This window comes from Phycodurus eques, chromosome 21 (genome assembly GCF_024500275.1).
Source record: "Phycodurus eques isolate BA_2022a chromosome 21, UOR_Pequ_1.1, whole genome shotgun sequence".
Classification (NCBI taxonomy): Eukaryota; Metazoa; Chordata; class Actinopteri; order Syngnathiformes; family Syngnathidae; genus Phycodurus; species Phycodurus eques.
Window position 1 is genome coordinate 15,921,794 of NC_084545.1, and position 13,002 is coordinate 15,934,795.

The 13,002-nt window shown below is 43.8% G+C and overlaps 1 protein-coding gene across 1 annotated transcript in view; it reads left to right on the forward strand.

The window, feature by feature from the left end:
- The first annotated feature begins 3,231 nt into the window (after window positions 1–3,231).
- The window catches only part of LOC133396710 (sodium channel protein type 4 subunit alpha B-like), an 82,936-nt gene continuing 73,165 nt past the window's right edge, over window positions 3,232–13,002 (forward strand). The window contains exons 1-2 of the mRNA XM_061666829.1: window positions 3,232–3,319; window positions 5,160–5,293. The gene's annotated coding sequence lies outside the window, so the exon portion shown is untranslated. The remainder of the gene's footprint in view (window positions 3,320–5,159; window positions 5,294–13,002) is intronic.

Consider the following 13,002-nt stretch of genomic DNA (forward strand, 5'->3'; position numbering starts at 1 on the left):
ATACGCTTCTTCAAACAGTGAGAGCAACTCAATTTACTTGCATCTCAAATCCATTTTTGCCATTGAAAAGAACAGAAATGCCTTTAAAGTGTTTGCCACCTCTGGTTGTCAGTATGTGCCCACTCGTCTCGCTTAATTGATGCAGTCCAAAGTTTACGACGAGCTTCGGGTTTTGGGGGGAAATGCGGTAAAACCTCCAGGGATCCTTCGTGTCAAATTTGTTAGGGCGGCCGATAATGCACAACCAACGAATGCGTTTGCTTTCCGCACTTCATGTGTGGTAAGACACGCAACTTTGACACACACGACAAATTATTTTGTTTTGCAATGCAATATGATATGAGACCCAGTGTAATGTGTTCAATCTTTATGAAATCTAATTATCTGCTCTGGGACCCGTTCCTTGTCAATGTACGTGTTTTATTTATTTGTATTTATTTGTTCAACTGTACCTATTCTTTTGTGCTGTTGTCTTGCCCCTTTTTTTTATGTATGAGACGTGTCAAAGACACCTTTCTGTCATCATCTGGTGTCGGATGAATACAATTTCTATTCGAATCTCTATTTTCCACGTTGGGCGCAAAAAAAAACCAATGACAAAAGCAGCTTCTGGACTTCTTGACATGTCAAACTCTGTAAATATTCCGTCTGTACCAGCTAATTATTTAATTTCATGTTTGACATTTGAAAAGTAGACAATGGTTGAAGGAACCATTCTTATATTGTGCTTGAACTTTCATGACAGAAAAAACAATGCAGACATTAACTGTCATGATCTTTGCATCGAAAAAATAGCAGAGCTGAAAGTTGAAAACCAACAACTTTAAGAAGACCTTGGTAGACTTCGCACAAAAAAATGTACATCTCGCATCCCAGCTGAAAGGAGTTGGCAGTTTAGAAGATCACCTCAAGTGACCGAGAGCTGCAATGTTATACTGGGTTAGCATGTCGAGCTCGAGACGTGTGGTTGTGTGTTGCCAACAGGTAATCACACCAACTCACATCTTTCTGTGCGTTCACATGAAGTCGAAACTTGGAGTCCAGCTGCGTTTGGTTATACTGATCGGACTTGATGAGGAAAGCCACACACCTGTCCGTATAAGACCTGACAGCTGACAGTGCACGTCAGAGCAAATGAGAATCAGGAGGTCAAAGGAACTGCCTGAAGAGCTCAGAGGAGGGCATGGCACCGATCTGGCCAAGGTTACAAAAAGATTCTGCTGCACTTAAGGTTCCTAAGAGCACAGCGGCCTCCGTAATCCTGAAATGGAAGACGTTCGGGACGACCGCAACCCTTCCGTGAGCTGGCCGTCCGGCCGAACGGAGCAATCGGGGGGAGAAGAGCCTTGGTGAGCGAGGTCAAGAAGAACCCAAAGATCACTGTGGCTGAGCTCCAGAGATTCAGTTGGGAGATGAGAGAAAGTTCTAGAAAGTCAACCATCACTGAAGCCTTCCACCAGTCGGGGCTTTATGGCAGAGTGGCCCGACGGAAGCCTCTCCTCAGTGCAAGACGCAAATCTGCAAACATTTCAACAATTCCGTCTTTTTGTACATGCATGTGGGGAAAAATGAACTTAAATGATTTTAGCAAATGGCTGCAATATAAAAAAAAAAAAAAAAAGAGTGAAAAATTGAAGGGGGTCTGAATACTTTCCGGACCCATTGTACACACACATAAATGTTTTGTTATATGACATATAAATATAAAAATATAAAGAATTAATATTTATAAATAACAACAATAAAAACGGAGAACAAAGCAGGTTAAAACAACAATGTTGGCCATCATCAAGCTAAACTGCACGTATACGGGAGTAGCGTGAGCTCGAGTTGTACCGCAGTCCTAACTTTTCGTGTCGAAAGACGTCATTTTACTTGTGCAATGCGTGAATGTAGCATGCTAGCTTGCTTCTGCTGTTGAGCGGAAGTTGGGTCATCATCTTTCATTTGGGTCTGGATTGGCTCCCCCTGGCGGCGGCCAGCGGAGACGTCCGCAGCCTTCGCAGGACATCGGCGACGCCTCGCTGCCATGGCGACCAGCACAACAAACACACACACACACACACACACTTTGCTAATATAGATCATGTGTCGCATGCCGGCGTCATCCTTGCCTAAACCCTTGAAACACACACACACACACACACACTCACATGCTGGGCCCAGAAAAGCTGGCGAATGTGTGAATAGTTTGTTTAATGAAATCAAAACAGAACGAGGCCTGCTATGATAATCATTTTCATCGCTTGGCAACTCGACGAAGGTGCAAGGAGAATTTTAGGCAACAAACAAAGATACCTGAGCCATGAAGGCAATCAAGTTTACCCGGCGTGAGAAAAGGTTCTGCGCCATCCTCGTCCATTCCAAGACTGTTCGTGAATTAAAAATGAGTGGTCATTTTTCTTTCAAAAATTGTAGTTGTCTGTATCCAGTAAATACATAACTGGTATCAAAAACAGTCATTTAATTGCACACACTGAGTACTTTGACAGTGAAACATTCAGCAGATCGACACTTTTCAGCATTTCATTTGACCTTATTTTGAGCGATCACACTTCCACAGTATGACTTTACTATCTAATGTCAGTTCATTTGAACACCCCCAACCTTCAAAAAAATAATTAAAAATAACAATGAAAAGCTGAGAAGCACTCAATCAAGCATCGTGGCATCAGGCTAATAAAAGAGACAATACAAGGCAGTGGCACTAAGATAATAATTCATAATTCCTCTTATGTCAACGATTTCACGTCCGTCCTTCTCAAAATGGAATAACAATACACTACAGTCGTTAAGAACAAAACTGTGTCAGGTTTTGAGTTTACCCTCTCAATATTGACGAAAAAAATCAAAAATACTTTTCCCATTATTCCCCAACAATGAACCGCCAGCTCTTCCACAGAGACTCCACAGGGGGGCGCCAGTTCCCCATACAAACGCTCATGATCACGTCATGCCAAATAGCCAATAAAAAGCACCCGACGTGAGTGTGTGTGTGTGTGTGTGTGTGTGTGTGTGTGTGTGTGTGTGTGTGTCCGTGTCCGTGTCCGTGTCCCTTTCTTTGTCTTTTTTTTGGGGCGCCCTGTGAAATTGTACACTTGGCACGCACCAAATATCGCCACTGTTCGTCGATGAACATCTGCGCTGGAGAAAATGGCGGAATGGAGAAATGGAGAAGGAATAGCGGTAGCGGCCAGTAGACACTAGGGGGAGACTGTTGCACCCCTGTCACAGTTGCAAGCCTGGAAATAAGTCATTGAGCTTCAAAATAGGAAAAGGGGAAATTGAGCAAAGCTTTTAGTAAACGATGACCAAATAGGTGAGCTGAACTTGAAACTGTTTGCTTTCAAATACTTCCCCCCCCCCAAAAAAAGCAATCGAATGTCTTCAACATGAGCCCGTTTACGTCATTTTTTCTTTTGCGCTTGTTAGCCACCGCTCTGGATAAACATGACTACCTTGAACAACTTTAAACAAAATGGTTAGTTTAGACTACTTTATATTGTTAGCTAGTTTATACTACTTTACACACTGTTAGGAAGTTCATACTATCTTATACACAGCTAGTTTGTGTTACTTTATACGCTATTAGCTAGTTGATGCTACTTTATGTAGTTAACCATCTTATGTTACTTTAAAAAGTTAGCTAGTTTATGTGACTTGACAGTTATCTGCTTTATACTACTTTAGACAGTTTATACTACGTCATACATTTAAGGAATTCATACTTTTACACTTTGGTAGTTTATGTTACTTTACACAAAGTTAGCCAGTTTATACTGCTTCCTAAAATGATTATTATTATTCTTACATTTTTTTTCTACAAAGTTGGCTATCTTGAGCAACTTTATTAGCTATCTTTGGATTATTTTGTCCTTGCACACAATTAGCCCTAACCCTTTCTACTGCTTAGTACTACATACACAGCAATTTCGACTACTTTTAAGTCAATGAGTAATTATTATACAGTCAGCTCATGTTTGGACTTAGTGGAAGAAATGCTGTACGACGTGACGTCATATTGTTTGTAAATGTACTGTACTACAATGATTCTCAAAATGTTTTCATGAGTACCACTAGTGGTATGCAAAAGATTATTATTTTTTTTTTCAATTTTTTCTACGGTATTTTTATCGGGCCGATATCGGCCTTATTTCAAGGTATCGGGTACTTGTGAAGGCTGCTGATGCCAGCCACCGATACTTAAGGCAAAAAAAATAAAATAAAATCCAATATTGAGTAAGTCCTCCTGCCCAGTAGTTGGCGCTACAGTGCGGCGGTTTGACACTCCAGCGACTCATGATGTGTGTCAGAAAGAGAAAAGTCTTTGGTCACAATTATCTGTCATTGTATTCATTGAAGTTTTATGGCTCAAAAGTACTCGTGGTATCAGGTACTTGGTATCGGTATCAGTGACTACTCAAGAGGGAATACTTGTGCTGGTGTTGCTGTGAAAAACAAGTGTAATAATATAACAATATCCCTATTTTTTACTTTTGAAGTAGAGTTCAGTTGTATTTGACTTTTAAGTACAGTACGATACATTTGCATTCAATCTTTAAGAGCTGCTTATTTTAAATATTTTTCTAAAGGGAATTACGACTTATTTAACTTGTATGTTCAACATTTTTTGAATGTAATCATTATTTTAGTACTTTTTTCCTTTTCATATATTTTAGTACAGTGTTAATGTTCAAAGGTATTAGAATAATTAATGCAGGTATACTGTTTAGGAATGAAACCTCTGCCTTCTACATTACGGTATTTTAAATGTTAGTCATTGCGATGGTACGTGGAAAACAAAGTATTTATTGATGTATTTATTTTTTGAGGTTAAAAGTTTGAGAAGCAGGACCCAGGCGTAACCTCGCGAGATTTGGTCTCTCTCTCTCTCTCTCTCTCTCCGTGTCTGTGTTTGAGGGGCAATCAAGCGTGCCGGGTGGACGTGGGCGTTCCGGTCGAGTGTGGCTGGCGGCCCATTGAGAGCACAGCACACGCGCGGACCTCAAAACAACTTAGCTCGCGCTCCTCTTTTCTTCCCCTCTTTCTTTCCCTCTCTTCCCTTCGTATTTGTTCGTTGCGCTCGTGCACGAGAGCAACAGCTGGGTCGCGCGCGGAGGAGGACTTCTTTTTCCTTTTTGTATTTTTTGTGCGTGCAGACACTCGTTCCTCTTCTTCCTCCTGGATGTAAAGACTGCGAGACGCACGCACGCGCGGCGGCGCGATGTGAAGACGACGACGACGACGACGACGACGTGCACACTTTTGCTTTGACAGCCACTTGACTTGACACGTGAGTAGCACTTTCTTTGTGGAAAGGTGAACTTTTGCTGAGTTGATGTGTGGCAAGCTTTTTTCCCCTTCTTCTTATTTTGCGATTGCAAGTCAGCATTTTGTTCCCCTGCTGGGGCACTTTGGCCCCTGGGGGACCCGCACGCGTTTCCTGTGTTCCTATGCAACCTGCCTGCACTCTTTCCATTCATTAAAGTCCTCTCCGTGCAACCGAATTATGACAAGATTCATTTTTAGCATCATTCTTTCCATGACATTAATATTTGCCTTCATTAGGAAGCTCTTCATGCAACTGGATTCTTGCAATAATTATAATAATCATAATAATAATTGTTCTTGACATAACGTGACTCTTTCCATTCGTTAACCTCGCCGCTCATGCGACACAATAATAATAACAATGATGATAATATGAATTATTATTCTTTTCGTGACATTACTCCGCCCAGTCGTCCAACCGGGCTCAGACAATAATAATTGTTATTGTTATGGTCCTTATTTTCATGAGATTACTCTTTCCGTTTATTGCTCCCGCAATATCGTTATTCAAATAATATTAATAACGATGACGGTAATTGTTTACACGACTTTACTTTTTCCATTCTTTTGTATCCCTCCTCATGGAAGCTGCAAGATGATTACAATTCAAATTATTGTTAGTGTTGTTATTTAGGTGAGACTACACATTCCGTTGATTAACATCCCTCCTCCTGCAGCCCAATAATAATCATAATAATAATGGTAATAATTGTAATTCAAATCTTTCACAACTCGGCGGTGAACATTGAGTCGAAAGTATAATTTGATTGATGAGGCGCGCGCGTATGTATGCGAGACATTTGCCCGTTGAACGTTGACCTTCCATCTTTTGGCAGCTTAAAAACAAAGTGTTACGGCTCACGACCTTTAAGCAAGTGCAGTGAACTCTGACCTCAAAGTGTCCTTTGACCTTTGGCCTGCTTGAGTGCCTCGGCAGAGGTCACGTCGGCTCCTCGCCGATTGCCGATGGCGAGCGTGTCGGCGTCGTTTTTTGTGGCGGCGTCATGCCGGCGGGTGCAGCGAGGAAGAGGAGGGACATGTGAAGGAGGTTCACTGTAGGAAGGAAGGACGCAAGGAAGGAAGGAAGGAAGGAAGTGTGGCGTTTTGTCACGTTTGGCCGATTGGAGATGAAAATGTGATGAAAATGTCACGTCACCGTGAGGGCGCCGACATGACATTCCAGACGCACCCGCCAGAGAGACCGTGCAGTATAAAAAAACAGGTTTTAATAGCTTAAGCTTGATAATAACCTTCCCACACGCTTTAAACACACTTCAACTTATTCAGGTGTTGCCGAGGCAAAGCGTGCTTGCTTCACGTGAGTTATTTTCCACTGCCGTTGAAATTTAGGTTCAAACTGTCACAGAAAACAAAACAGAATTAAACATTGTACATTTAAAGACCAAAATGATCAACCAAACCAAACCAGTCGTGCTCATACGTTTACACACCGTGGCACAATTTGTAAGACGTGCGGCAGGAGTGAACAGGCCAAACACACTTATTTTATTTTGAATACAGCTCAAATTAAACGAGAAGGCATTTCAGACCGGCGCAATTATTAAGCAAAACATCGCAATCAAGAAAATCACCAGATGGTCCACGTTCCGTCAACAGTCACATTTTTCACAAATTCTGCCAGGATGTGCACAGTTTGGAGAACCAAACGACAGTTCGCCACAGACGGGCTAGGGGACCTTAGCATAGATGCTATGGTAACTGTAAAGCTTCCAACAACCGTTACTTTACACACGTGGCGCAGCAACACGTACTCAAAATCCGACAATACTCACAAGTAAATATTCTCTGTGCGATGTGGGCGCTACTACTATTACTGGAGCTTAGTAGGGGACCTTCGCTGCCCTTCTTCTTGCTGTTAGTTACGCTGCATGTCTTCCAGTAGAGCTCAGCGCTGCCAGAGATGTTATGGCACAAAGTGGTACTACACTGAAGGCGCAAGACTCTAAATTTAGACTCAAACTATAAAAAAAAAACATCATGAAAACGATGAATTGCAATATCACTTCGGATTATCAGTCCGAATCCGAGTCATCTTGATTAAAAAGAAGTTTAAAACACACAAGGAATTTGTCACCGCGAGTTGGAGTCACTTGCGTCATATAGCAAAAAGACAACAGCAGTGCAGTGGATAGTGGTTCGTACGTCTGCCTCTCAGTTTTGAGGTTCTGCGTTTGAGTCTGTGTGGAGTTACATTTCCCATAGTTATAAACGAAGTGCAACAATGAATAAATGAATTGTTGAACTATTTTGATCATCAATTAATCGTTCAGAGACCTTGTTTCACAGCACCTTGTCCAAGTCCTCGGCGTTTCAGCCTCTCAAGAGTAAATATTCTCGGATTTCTGTGGTCCTCCATGAAAGCAGACGGCTTATCTTTGTTGTTTTTTATTTTCAAAACAAGACATTTGCAAACATCTGCTTTTACTTTGGAGAACAATGATCAACATTTTTGTGGATTCCTGACGGCTGTTACGGACCAAACAGCACCGGAATCATCATCATCATCAAAATATGTTTGTGCATTTTCTGCTCGGTCGATTTGAAATCACGTTTTAGAATACAGGGATGGTAATTAAAAACTTATTTTTTTCCGTCCCTTTCCTCGATCGCTCAAACAAATAATCGACAGATGAATCCACGGTTAAAATAATCCTTCGTTGCAGCCGTGCAGGAATCGTTTCAAATGCCGGTTGCGCATGAACCGGATTAAAGTTGCTCGTTGCGTTTATGAAAAATAGTCGCCAGAGCGGTGGAAAAAGTGGCTAATTAAATATACTGCAGCAACACTGACTGTTCTTTTGCAAACGAGCTCCTCTTTCTTCGCAGCCACGTCAGCCATCTTTCATCTACGGAAAAAAAAAGATTGAAAAAAATCGTCCGGACACAAAATGGATGCAATTGAATCATCGCCCTATCCTACAGTATGTCTTCATCATCATCATCATCATCATCATCATCTCTGTTTGCTTTGCTTGATCTTTTTTTTTGGGGATGCAAGAGGAAATAACAAAAACCTCTGAAAGACGCTAAATAAGCAGCCGTCCATTTTCTGCAGCGCTTATCGTCGTTGGGTTTTGGGTGAGCTGAGCGAAAAGTGGCATACGCCCCGGACCGGACTGCGCTGCCCGAGGGCTGCCTTCAACGCATCGGCAAGGTTGTCACCGTTTATCTGTCAACCGTTTTATCCCCGATGATGATGATGATGGTTGACATTCCTTCTCTTTATTTTAATGAAGGGTAGAAAGTACACATATTGGTTTTCAAACGGAGGAAGTAAAAGAAAAAAGTCGGTCGCAAATAAATCCTCAACTAAAGTACAGATACCTGAAAAATCGACTCGAGTAGCAAAGTATTTTTACTTGATTACTTCCCACCACTGACGATGATGATAATAATGAATGTGAAGGTGGTGGTGTCGGGGGTCAGAGTGCGACCTTGAGTGCCAAAGGTCATTTCCTTGCCTGGCGAAGACGACGTGAACATTGTGCTGCTTGTCAACACGACACGACCGCAACAGGTGGCCACGGCGTGTGTCGCATTGGCGTGCGTGGCGGCTGTTTGTTCAGAGCGGCGGCGGCGGCGGCGGCGGGCCTGACCTTTTCTCCGACATGAGTTGTCGTTGGACGGACGAGGCAGCGCCCCCTGCCTATTTTGTGTGCGCGTGCACACGTTGAAGGTATGAAACCCGAGAGCAGCTGTCGGCGTTGCCTTTAAATTTGTCCTCTTTTTGAGCATCGACAATCAAGTCGAGCAGCTGAGCAACATTTAGTGTTGACGTTTCCACGGCAACGTGCTACTCAGAAATATTCTTGCTTTGTGTGTGTTTTTAAGTTTCACACACGTGATGTGACGACATTGTCAAATCACGTTCACACCGAGCTACGTCCAAAGGTCTTAAAGGACACATACAGGATAATTAGTATTAGCATAGCATCTTTGTAGTGTGTGTGTGTGTGTGTGTGTGTGTGCGCGCGTGTGTTTGCATAAGTGTGTGTGTGTGTTTCTCTGATTTTAGGGGGCTGTGTATTTGTGAGTGTAGGTCAGTGTGAGTAGAGTGTACAGAGTCTGTGTGTCTGTGTGTTGTGTGTGTTTAAATTTGTTCATATACTCGTATGCTTTTTGTCCTCACTCGTAAGACAATTCAGCGGCTCTCTTATTGGTCATGCTGTTGTTTTTTTTCGCTACTCGGACATTTCTGCACACTAGTAGGAACTCGGAACTCTTTGGCATACTAGTAGGACAATTACATGTTACTAGTGAGGTGAAACAGTACATCAATCGACAACTATGTTTTTTGCTAGTACTACTGGTGAAGCAGGAGATGTTAGCTAGTAGAATTTTATAACATAAATAGTTGCACGCATGCGGCGGCACGGTGGCCGACTGGATATAGAGCGTCAGCCTCACAGTTCTGAGGACCCGGGTTCAATCCCCGGCCCCGCCTGTGTGGAGTTTGCATGTTCTCCCCGTGCCTGCGTGGCTTTTCTCCGGGGACTCCGGTTTCAAAAACATGCATGAATTGGAGACTCTAAATTGTCCGTAGGTTTGACTGTGAGTGCGGATGGTTGTTTGTTCCTATGTGCCCTGCGATGGGCTGGCAACCGGTTCAGGGTGTAGCCCGCCTCCTGCCCGATGACAGCCGGGATAGGCTCCGGCACGCCCGCGACCCGCGTGAGGAGAAGCGGCTCAGAAGATGGATGGATGGATGGGAATAGTTGCATGCAGTTATTAACTAATGCACAGTTTTGCCTCCCCGGCAACATGTAGTTGTTCTACTAGTGCGCTGAATTGTTTCACTAGTGAGGATTAAAAAAATACTGATAGGTTAGCGCACTCGTAGATGATCAAATAATTGCCATACACACACATACACGCACACACTTACATGCGCACACGAAGTTGCATTGCGTGTGAAGCTGCGTCAGTTCTCAGCGAATTCTTCTTCTAATCCGACACTTTAATGATGCTGTCGCTCTTCGAAAGTCTCTTAAAAGCCAACTCGTCAACTCGGCGCGCAGACGGCCGTGTCAGCAAAGCTGCTCGGCCTCGCCGCGCTCGCCGTGGGTGCGCGTGCCCGACGGCCGAGCAAAGCGCTAGCAAAGCCTGCTTTGGAAAGTGTCACCTCGCCTCCCGCTTAACCGGCTCGCCGTCATACGGCTTTTTTTCGCTTCGGCCTGACACTTCAAATGTTTCGTAACAGCGTCAACACAACAGGCTAGTTAGCGTCGCGTCATCTTATTACTTGCAGCCACTAAACGTCACTAACAAACAAAAGTTTCCAATATAGTAATCCCTCACTATACCGCTGTTCATTTACTGCGGATTTTTTTAATTTATATTTTATAGGTGAGTGTAGCGCAATTCCTCACCTGCACAACTCGGATACAATCAGCTTTACATGCTAATTGATTTAAACGTGGGAGCATCGACTCATAGAAGGTCAATTGTGCTAACATTCTTATGCCTGGATCAGACTACCAGACAAATTTGGTCTTTCATGATTGCACTATGTCAGACTACTGCCCGTGTATTGTGTGGGGAAAAAAAGAACGAAATGAGGAAAAACGTGCGGTGGTCGTCACCGTTGCTCGGGAGAGGACGTTCATTCAAGGACTGCTTGAGGTATGTTCACGTACTTTTAATAGGATACGGCTCGCAAGCAGGCAACAAAACATTATGTAGCCTAGCAAGCTAGCGCTAGCACTAACGATTGTACGTAAACATGCCGGCGTTCTGTCGAATCATCCTCTAAAGCTTTGGTAAACATTGGTTTGTGCGCGTGAGTAAATGTTGATAACGGCGACCATGTATGTTGACAATGTTTTATGAAATAAATTCACAAATACCAACCTTAACCCGACAAATAGCTAATGCGCACACACTCAACAAGATGGACAGGAACAAATGCAAGTAAAGAGCAATGTTTAGCTTGAGTTTGTACCACTACAGTACTGTTGTTTTAAACATCACCACAATGAATTCAGCGTTCCCAGCATGCTTTTTGCTGACTACATTGCAGGCAGGACCTTCGGTGAGGAACGGTGCAAATGGTTGACCCGAGAAATCGTCTGTTCACACCATGGGCGCATGTTCACGTTGTTCAAGCAGGGCATGCCCGATAGGCGTGTGCTAGTGTCGTGTGTGTGCATGGTGACCTCAAGTGGACAAATAAAATATTTTTACAAATTGGCATTCAAATGCATAGATGAAACTTATACATGTATTTAATAATATAATATACAATTTCATTCACTATCCCTGAGGTAAACGAGGTTTAGTGTTTATGTAATAATTCAGCCATCCATTTTCGAAAGCGCTTGTCCTCACGATCGTGTTTGGGTGAGCTGCAGTCTGCCCGAATGACTTCGGACAAGAGGTAGGGTGCGCCCTGGACTGGGCGCCAGCCAATGGCAGACGACCTCACATCATGTGACCACAAATGTTGAGCATATCTTCATTTGTGTGTGTGTGTGATGGTTTATGAGCTGGGGGGTCAGGGGTCGTGTTATAAATCACCCCCCTGCCAATCATCACACAATCACAGCTTTGTGAAACACACACACGCAAACACAGTCATGTACACACACGTTTCTTCTACCTGTTCATCAGCACGCTGTACTTTGGTCCCACGAGTGGCATCTGTTACTATGGCAACAGCAGAAGCAACGCAAGCGCGCGCACACACGCGCGCACACTGACCCTCGAAATGGTTTGGGGTCAGCACAAGTCGGGTGTGTTTGATTCGGTGACTTTTTTTTTTCCATCGTGTGTATATTTGTGTGTTCTGTATTTGTGAGAGTGTGCGTGCGTTTGTGTGGGTATGAGTGTTTGTTTGTGGAAGTGGTTTTGTGTGCGTGTAAGTGCGCACGTGTCTTGTAAATGTGTGTGTGTGCGTGTATGTTTGTGTATGTGTTTGTACATACTTGTGTTTTCTGTCTGTTTGAATGCATTTGTGTACGTGGGAGTGTCTATGGAAGTGGTTTTGTGCAGGTGTTTGTGTAGTCGTGTAGGTGTGTGTTTCTGTTACCTACTATCAGCTCCTGCCTAACACCCCGACGCACGCACGCATCGTCTGTTCGGCTGGAGACGCGTTGTCTGTTTGAGGTCATGTGATTTCGCATCGAGGTCATGTGATTTCGCATCGACAAATGCTGAGCACCGGTGCTTCCCGTCCTCTGCCCCTCCCCCGCCTGTTTGTCGTTTACGCTGCTGACAATGCGGATCAGAACCGGATCACACTTTGACGGACGTGACGTGTTCCTTTTGACGCAGCGCGGATCTTTTTTTTTTTTTAAATTGTTTTATTTATTTTTGTGGCTTGTCATCATTTGCGGATATTTTGATTTTGGTTTCATTGCGACGTTGAATGTGACTCGGCTGTCGGCCGGCCGGCCAACGCGTTGAAACGCTTTTGCGGCGCTGATTTATTTTGATGAGGGGCGGCCGTGTCAGGCCGGCCACTTCCCGTCAGGACTCGTCGGCGTCGCCGTCCTTCGTCCGCCGTCTTCGTGCCGGTGGACGGCGCTCGCGCACGTCTCCGGCACCTTCGACATATTTTCAACAGAAAAGAAAAAAGCGCTGATTCGTACTCAGTCGTTAGTTTGCTCACAGGCCGACGTAGTGGTTTACAGGTCCTTTACAAACCTCAGG